Consider the following 10268-nt stretch of genomic DNA (forward strand, 5'->3'; position numbering starts at 1 on the left):
ATTGTATGTGTGTATCACATTTTGTTTATCCGTTCGTCCACTGGTGGACACTTGGGCTGCTTCCACCTTTTGGCTGTTGCAAATAGTGCTGCTATCAACGTGGGCGTATAAATATCTCTTTCACTCCCTGCTTTCAATTCTCTCAGGTATATACCCAGAAATGGAATTGCTGGATCATATGGTAATTCTATTTTTAATTTTTTGAGGAACTGCCATACTGTTTTCCATCCTGCTCCCTTGATTTTTTTGTTTTGTTTTGGTTTTTTGTTTTGTTTTGTTTTTGGCTGCATCAGGTCTTAGTTGCAGCACAGGGGATCTTCACTGTGGCATGCGGGATCCTCCACTGCAGCACGCAGGCTCAGTAGTTGCGGCATGCGGGCTCTCTAGTTGTGGCTCGCATGCTGAGTAATTGTGGCGCGCGGGCTTAGTTGCCCCGTGGATGTGGGATCTTAGTTCTCCGACCAGGGATCGAACCCACGTCCCCTGCTTTGGAAGACGGATTCCTAACCACTGGACCACCAGGGAAGTCCCATGCTCCCTTGATTTTGAAATCCCAGCCTTTTTCTGCAAAATTGTAGAAGCAGGGGACCACGTGGCAGAAACGTCTCCAGCCCATCTGCCGCCAGTATGCTCCACTTTCACTGTGATAACGATGAGTGAACCTGGAACAGATTTTGCCAGCATAATCTGGCATGACAGGTGATGGCTGTGCTTACTGTAAATTTGAGGTGTTCTCCTAATACCCTCTGTTTATGGGAAGGAATGTGAGCACTTGTTTAATAGTGTTAAAGATTCAACACTGAAACAAAAATACACCACTCTTCTTCCAGGCCTTAAGATCTGTTAACTTTGAGCATTTCCGGTAATTGCAAGGTGAACAGTTTTAACCTTCTCACAGCTGGAGTAACCAAGAAAATTCTAAAACAGACCAGGAAAGAGGATGAGCCTTGCGGGTTATTAAAGATATTATAAAAATATGTTATGAATCCACAATAACAGATAGTGCAGTAGAACAGACCGGCAAATCCAGGAATAGACACACAGATTTGGGGAATTTTGTTTGGTGGTTTTGCAAATCAGTGGGAAAAGGGAGATTATTGAACAGCTGGTGTTGTGGCAGCAGTGGGAAGAGAGGCTAGTTACTCTTATAAATTCCAGATGTATCAAAGAATAAAACACAAAAAACTAAAAGGATAAAAGTCGTAGAAGAAAACACAGGCGAATTTGTCCGTCATTCTGGCGTGAGAAAGATCTTTCTAAGCAGGATACAAACCCTAAGGGCCACACCAAGGAAGAAATTAATTCATTTGTCAACATAAAAATTAAAAGTCACCCTGTGACAGATGTTACTATTAAAAAAAAAGACACGATACACTTGCAAAATGTTTCTAATATATATCATAGGAAAGAGCTAATTTTTTTAACTCTGGTAAGAGCTGGTTCAAGTTAATGAGCAAAAGATGAACACCCTAATAGAAAAATGGGCAAAGCATATGAACAGGCAATTCACTGGGAAGATATTACAAACAACTGATAAATTATGTGAAAAGTAAGCTTACTGCACTCAAGCTACAATCAGTGCAAATCAAAACAAGAGAGCATTGTTCACCTGATGGGCAAACCTTCTTACACATCGTACTTACTCCCTCCTGGCAACCATATGAGGGAAAGGCAGCTTCGTAGAGCATATTTGTTTAAACTGATGCCAAGTTTCTGGAGTTTTTATCGATATTTGGTGATTACAACTAATATTTTCACAGAACACCAGTGAGCCTCTGTTACTTTAACAAAATAATCAATTTGGTGGTGCTACTTGAGTGGTGGGATGCTACATACTTTTAAAAATTTACTTTTTTATATTTCCTCACATTAAAAATTACAACACCACAGAGATTTAAAAGCACGCAAACAGAGACATGATTCAATCCAAACATTAGCCAGTGTGGTCGGATGAATTCATTTCTCCACGGATAATGCAGTGACTTTTTCTACCCATTGTGCTTAGAGATTTGTACTTTTTGCCACAGACCGAGTGACTGAGATCAGAGAGCTGTGCTGGTCTGTGCTAACACCACCTGGGTACGTCCAGGCCTGTAAAAGTGGCCCCGGAAGTCCTGGGTCTACAGAGCGCATCTGCCCTTCTCAGTTAAGCGTCAGGTGGGACCGTCACAGGTCCTTTGGGTCCTGGCTCTTGTCGAGCCCTGATGGCCATGGAACAGCAAGAGGATGCATGGCAGGTCTCAGCATGACTCCATGGTCCTGGGATCATCTTAGTGCCCGGTGTAAGATTTGGCGTTTCTCCTGTGACTGCTGCAATTTTGATAAGGAAAGGAAGGACTTACTAGATAGACTTAGTGGGTCCACTATGAGACCACGTTTCCTCTGACTTCACTTTCAAGCTTCTGGCTCCATTTAATTGAAGTGTATCCTGGGTTTGCAAAGCGAGCTATAGAAAAATTATCATATGAGAAGATAGGGAAATTTCTGGGAAAAAAAATGTACTGAGTAGGGATTACCACATAATCTCAAAAAATGTATGTAACACATAAAAATGTAAACATGTATATCTTAATTCATTTAGAAGTATAGTGTCTGTGCTTTTAGCCAATGAAGAGGAAGTGGAAAAAAAGAAAGATGAACTGCAAACTGGGAATAATATTAACAGCATGTATAACACACATGGGCTAATTTCTTTAATTTACCAGAAGCTGATTCAGAATAATAATATGAAAAAGACAACCTGGCAGAAAAGTATACAAAGGCCAGGACAGGCAGTTTGGAGAAAAGAAATCAAGATGACTATTAAGTGTGTGAAAAGAACAATGCTCGACCCCATTCCTATTTTAAGAATTAAAATCAAAAGCAATGAATTATAGTTTTTCACCAATCAGAAATTTGAAAATTGGATAACAACCCACTGCTGGTGAGGCTGTGGAGAAATGGGCAATCTCCTCCACTGTTTGAAGGGAGGTGAATTTGTCCAATCCGGAAATGATCTCAATGCCTGTGGTTTCAGGACTGGTTAAATCAATTATCAGCCATTCTTATGTGCCGACGCAAAAGGATTTCTGAGCTATCTTATTAATTTAAGAAAAAACATTCAGAAGAATGCATATTAAGATCATTTTTGTTTAAACACAAAAGATTTGTATATACATGCTGGTTTATGAATAATTTATTTTTCTGATAGTAACAAGTAAATAAAGAGTAATAAGAAAGCTGTCCTGGGGGCTTCCCTGGTGGCACAGTGGATAAGAATCCATCTGCCAATACAGGGGACACGGGTTCGATCCTTGGCCCGGGAAGATCCCACATGCCACAGAGCAACTAAGCCCGTGCGCCACAACTGCTGAGCCTGTGTGCTAGAGCCCACAAGCCACAACTACTGAGCCCGCGTGCCACAACTACTGAAGCCCACACACTTAGAGCCCATTCTCCGCAACAAGAGCAGCCACCGCAATGAGAAGGCCACACACCACAACGACGAGTAGCCCCCGCTTGCCGCACACAGCAGCCAAGACCCAATGCTGCCAAAAATAAAACAAACAAACAAGAAAACAAAATAACCAGAGATAGTACAACCACTCTGGGGAACTATTTGGAAGTTTCTTAAGGTTAGCTGTACCCTTGCCACGTGACTCAGGCAATCTACTTCTGAGTATTTTTGCCCAAGAGAAATGAAAACCTCTATCTACCAAAAACGTGTGCCTGAACATTCACAGCAGCATCTTGCTGATTATAGCCCAAATCTGGAAACAACCCAAATGTCATACCAATTTTAGTTATCCATGAGTTGATGGACATTTGGGCTGTCTCCACTGTTTGGCTGTTGTGAATAATGCTGCTGTGAACATTCACGTAACAAATTTTTGGGTTGCCATATGTTTTTTCTCTTGGGTTACCTAGGAAGTGGTTCATCCACTCAATGGAATATTACTCAATGACAAAAAGGAATGAAATACTGATACCCACAACAATATGGACAAATCTCAAGGTTTTTTTTTTTAATTGAAGTATAGTTGATTTACAATGTTTCAGGTGTACAGCAAAGTGATTCAGTTATACATATATATATATATAATTTTTTTCAGATTCTTTTCCATTAGACGTTATTAAAAGATATTGAATCTAGTTCCCTGTGCTGTACAGTAGGTCCTTGTTTATCTATCAAAGGTTTTATTTTTAAGGGGAAGAACCTAGATACAAAATAAATACACATACTAGTCTTAGTTCAGGCTGCTTGAACAGAGCGCCATAGACCGGAGACTTATAAACAACAGAAGTTTATTTCTCACAGTTCTGCAGGCTGGAAACTCGAGATCAGGATGCCAGCATGGTTCTGGGGAGGGCCTCCTTCCAGGTTGCAGATGGCAGACTTCTCTTTGAATCCTGACATGGCTAGGGATCTCTCTGGGGTCTCTTTTATAACGGCACTAATCCCATTCAGGAGGGCTCCACCCTCATGATCTAATCACCCCCAAGACCCCCCACCTCCTAACACATCACCTCAAGGATTGGAATTTCAACATATGAATTTTAGGGGGACACAAACATTCAATCCGTAGCATTACTGTATGAGTCCATTTATAAGAAGTTTTAGAACAGGAAGAGCTAATCTCTGGTGGAAAAAATCAGAACCGTGCTTGCTTCAGTTGCGGGAAGGTCTTTGCGAGGGGGTTTGGTGGAATGTTCTGTGACCGGGGTGGTGGTTGCACAGGTATACGTTTCTGTCCAAACTCACCGAATTATACACTTAGAATGTGTGCATTTCACTGTGCGTAAATGACACCTCAATAAACACAATTTTTAAAAAGTAAAGGGGGTAGGGCTTCCCTGGTGGCGCAGTGGTTAAGAATCCGCCTGCCAGTGCAGGGGACACGGGTTCAAACCCTGGCCTGGGAAGATCCCACATGCTGCGGAGCAGTTAAGCCTGTGAGCCACAACTATTGAAGGCCGCGCACCTAGAGCCCGAGCTCCACAACAAGAGAAGCCACCGCAGTGAGAAGCCCGCGCACCGCAACGAAGAGTAGCCCCCGCTCACCGCAACTAGAGAAAGACCGCGTGCAGCAACAAAGACCCAACGCAGCCAAAAACAAATAATAAATAAATAAAATAAATAAATTTATTTTTAAAAAAAAGTAAAGGGGGGACTTCCCTGGTGGTCCAGTGGGTAAGACTACACACTCCCAGTGGAGGGGGCCCAGGTTCGATCCCTGGTTGGGGAACTAGATCCCACATGCCACAATTAAGAGCCTGAATGCCACAACTAAAAGATTCCGCATGCTGCAAGAAGATCCTAAAAAAAAAAAAGAAGATCCTGCGTGCTGCAACTAAGACCTGGCGCAGCCAAAATAAAAATAAATATTTAAAAATAAAAAGTAAGGGGGGTGATTTTATTTTCATCTTTATAGTTCTGTGCACTGAATGATTAACAGCCAAAACCATAACTATGTTGTACACTAAAAGCCACATCACCGTGACGGGGCTGGTTTAACACATTTTGTGTGTGGTTATAAATCTTGTGGTAAGCCAGTTCCAGCTCACTTTGTGAGCCTGTTTACGTTACCCATCAACGCGATGTGGATTAAGACTGTTATAGCCCAGCTTGGGTCTCTGTTTGAAATTCAGGTCTGACACGTCCGTTCTCATAAAACTGTGCGTGTGAGTCACATCTCAAGTGTGTGGAAGTCACATTCAGTTCAAGGTCGGGGGGCTCAGACAGAGGGGTGGAGGTTGCTTGGTCCAGTGTGAGGACGCAACAAATCACCACCCCGGAGGAGGAGCTGTTGGAATGGATTTTCCTGTTGGATCCTATGACTTTGACATTTCTGAGGGGAAGGTGCTCAGTTATTAAAGGATGTTAATGATTCAAATGAACCAAATTCCCCATACTTGACTTACAAGCATTTGGTTTAACCGAACCACATCCTGACATTATAAAGGCAAACTATTTAAAATCTGCTCCCCTCTGAGAATGGCCAGAACTCTCAGGAAAATGAAAATTAAGGTAGGGGAGTGAGTCCTAGTAGATAGTGAAATGGATTATGAAGCTGAGATATCACTTAGTTTGTTTATGCTGAAGAAATAGACCAACCACTATATTCAATATCTTGTAATAAACTATAATGGAAAAGAATCAAAAAAAAAGAAAACGTGTGTGTGTGTGTGTGTGTGTGTGTGTATCTGAATCACTTTGCTGTATACCTGAAACTAACACAGTATTTTAATTCAAAATACTTTAATTTAAAAAAAAGAAAAGAAATAAACCAACAAAACAGTGAGACAATAATGAGTACAGAAAATAGAAATTCATACATCTGAGAAGTTAGACTCTGACTATGGTGCTATTTATTTTAAGCTAGCAGGGGAGAAAGGGGATTTTCTAGGCATGGCTAGTGCTTAGAAAACTGGGCAGCTACTTGGAAAACAGGACTAAAGTTGGGTTCTCTGCTTCCTTCTGCCAAAATACCTTCCAGAAGGATCACAGACGTACATGTAAAAAAGAAATCAACAAATATTTAGATAAAAACAGGAGTAACTTTACTTACCATTTTGGAAGCAGGAGGTACTTCCAAGTAGGACTCAAAGCCCAGAGGTCATGAAGGAAAAGATGAAATCAACCTGATTATATTAAACACTTAAATCCTTAGAAAAAAAAATCCACAAAGTCAAAAGACAACAAACTGGGGCTTCCCTGGTGGCACAGTGGTTGAGAGTCCGCCTGCCGATGCAGGGGACGCGGGTTCGTGCCCCGGTCCGGGAAGATCCCACATGCCGCGGAGCGGCTGGGCCCGTGAGCCATGGCCGCTGAGCCTGCACGTCCGTAGCCTGTGCTCCGCAACGGGAGAGGCCACAACAGTGAGAGGCCCGCGTACCGAAAAAAAAAAAAGACAACAAACTGGAGGGCACACTTACCATAAGTATGATGGACTCAAGATGAATTTTCTCAATTTACAAAGAGCTTGTACATATCAAAGAAAAGACAAACATAGAACAATCTGGCAAGGATCTCAATAGGAAATTCACAGAAAAAAATAATAAACAAAAAGCCAACAAAGGGTTTACTTTCCTACCAAATGTTTATGTAACATAATACAATGTGCCAAGCACTCATAAGCATTTTCCTAATATCTACTTAAGACAAAAAAAAAAAAAATGGGGAGGGCGGTGCTATTATGATCCTCCCCATTTTTATAGATGAGGAAACTCATCACCCAAAGAGGTCAATAACCAGCCCAAGGTCACTCTGTTGGCAAATGGTAGAGCCCGGATTGGGACCCTGGGGCTACAAGACAGGCTCTTAACCAGGATGCCACACTGCTTCCCTACCTCTCTCATGAATGATTAAAATAAGTGCAAAGCCAAACAGCCATGCGATCTCATCATTCACATATCAACGTAACAATAATGCAAAAGTTTAGGGATGCCCAGCCTGGTGAGGGCTTGGGGAAGCAGGCACCTGGCTATTCTTTTTTTTTTTTTGATATTTTCAAAGTGCTGAAAGGGGAAACCCTGCAACTTAGTATGTTCTACTCAGGTGTTCTTAATAAGCATGGACATTTGTGCTTCCTTCTGAGGGCGATGTGGTCCTAGCCATCAAGATTTAAAGTATACTCATCCAACTGTGCTGAGGTATGCCAGGGATGCTGGTTATAGCATTTTTGTAAAAGGGAGGAGGAAACTGGAAGCAATATGGTTAAATGATTTATGGGACGCCATAGGAAGGAACACTGCAGTTGTCAGAATGAAATGGATCTCAGTGCTCATTGCCAGGCCATATTTTTAAAACCTTTCGTTGAAAAGTATGTGTATCCTAAGTGTTCAGCTGGACGCATTTTCACAAATGGAACACACCTGTGCAACAGCCCCCAGAAAACGCCTAAGGCTCCCCCCACCAAAGTCTATTGAGAGCCCTGCCCATCCTCCACCCTTCCCCCACCCCCCAACCTCACTCGCAGAGGTAGGTTCTCTCCAAGCCACACTTTTCAGTGAACAAACTGTGCTGTAAAAAAGATGCATTATGATCCCTTTTGTTGAATATTTTAAGAAGGAATAATAACGCATTGATATTGTTAATACATGCATACAGATATATTTGTTTCAGGAAGGTACAGGGGGTTTTTTTGTTTGTTTTTTCGGTACGCGGGCCTCTCACTGTTGTGGCCTCTCCCGTTGCGGAGCACAGGCTCCGGACGCGCAGGCTCAGCGGCCGAAGCTCACGGGCCTAGCCGCTCCGCTGCATGTGGGGTCTTCCCAGACCGGGTCACGAACCCGTGTCCCCTGCATTGGCAGGCGGACTCTCAACCACTGTGCCACCAGGGAAGCCACAGGTATTTTTTTTTAATAGAGTGAGGGATTGCCCTTAGAGTGAGGGACGGGGTAGAGGGCAGGTGGAAGGGGTGCAAGGTGGGGACCTTCAGGGTTTATTCTGGTTTCCTGTGCTTTGTCAATTTCTAACCATACAATCATATTGAGTGTCTTTTTTTCTTTCTTTTTTGGCCGCTCCGTGGCACGCGGGACCTTAGTTCCCTGACCAGGGATCAAACCTGTGCCCCCTGCAGTGGAAGCGCAGGAGTTTTCAACCACTGGACCGCCAGGGAAGTCCCGTATTAGGTGTTTCTTTTCAGTAGTCAATATTTAGCCATAAAATGGCGTGAAGTGCTGATATATGCTACATGTGGCTGAACCTCGAAAACATTAAGCTGAGTGAAAGAAGCCAGGCACAAAAGGCCACATATTGTACGATCTATATATATGAAATGTCCAGAATTGGGAAATCTGTAGAGACAGAAAGCGGATTAGTGGTTGTCAGGGGCTGGGGGAGGGCGAATGGGGTTCGACTGCTTAATGAGTACAGGTTTCTTTTTGGGGTGATGAAAAGATCTTGGGTCTAGATAGAGGTGGTTGTTCCACTACATTGTGATCTACTCAATGCCACTGAATTGTGCATTTTAAAATGGCTCATTTTATGTCACATGAATTTCAGTGCAATGTTTTTAAGTAGTAAAGAAAAATCTGGCATCTGGATCATGGACCTTTTTTGAGGGGGGGGGTACGGTAGAGGTTCTTCTTTATACTTTACCTTGAATTAAAAAAGCCACAAAGCCAAACGCCCGTGTTAGCTCTGGCTGCTGGGGAATGTAGCTCTGCTGCAGATCTCGGAAGAAAACTTTTGCTGTCCTCTTTAGATGTGTATTTGAGTTTTTTTTGTTTGTTTGTTTTTTGTTTTTTGCTGTACGCGGGCCTCTCACTGTTGTGGCCTCTCCCGTTGTGGAGCACAGGCTCCGGACGCGCAGGCTCAGCGGCCATGGCTGACGGGCCCAGCCGCTCCGCGGCACGTGGGATCTTCCCGGACCGGGGCAAGAACCCGCATCCCCTGCATCGGCAGGCGGACTCTCAACCACTGCGCCACCAGGGAAACCGTATTTGAGTTTTTTTAATCAACATGTTTTTGGTTGGAAAGTTTTTAGCTTTCCAAGGGTCAGTTTTTAAAATTCCAGCCTGGGCTCTTCCATTCTCACAAAACTGGAAAAGGAAGAGGGCTTGCAGAGAGTACAAGTCTGGTCATGCTCAAGCAAAGCGAAGCCATGGGGCCCCCGCCTCAGTGGGAACGTTCTGAAACAAGCGTGAATGTGTAGCTAATGTCAACGATTACAGCCCACTTTCATGCTCCAGGCGTGTTCTGGGTGTTTCCCCTATGACTTTCACACTTCGATGAGAAATGCGAGCATTTACAGAATGTTCAAGGGCAAAACGCTGAAGTAAAAATTCCCTCCCACTGCTTTACCGTGATCCTGTACACACGTAACTGAAGCATTTCCTATGAGGGCAGGCTGAGCTGTTTTTAAAACTGTCAACATGTAGGAATAGGGAGGGAAACATCCCAAATAACAGGGAAACAGAGAGATAGGTCAGTCACGCAAGGGGATTGGCTCGGATAAATATGAAACTGCATGATGAGCCTGCAATAATTAAAACAGTCCAGTACAGACCGAAGAAAGGGAGAAACAGAGTAACCTAAATCGACGAAGAGTGTTTACAAATATAGGTGGGGTTTCAAATCGGCACAGGAAAGGTGAATTATTCAAAAAGTGGTCTTGGGACAACAAGCTAACAGTTTGGGGAAAAACAGCCCACTCCTTACATCAAAATTAATTCCAGATGGATCCAAGTGTATAAAATGAAATTGTAAGAGTTGCAGAGGGAAAGATGGGTGGATCGTTGATCATCTTGGAGGGGAGGAAGCTTGTCTCTTTTTTATTTTTAAT

This window comes from Monodon monoceros, unplaced genomic scaffold, assembly GCF_005190385.1.
Source record: "Monodon monoceros isolate NGI ecotype Baffin Bay Population unplaced genomic scaffold, NGI_Narwhal_1 Super_Scaffold_10, whole genome shotgun sequence".
NCBI classification, from domain to species: domain Eukaryota; kingdom Metazoa; phylum Chordata; class Mammalia; order Artiodactyla; family Monodontidae; genus Monodon; species Monodon monoceros.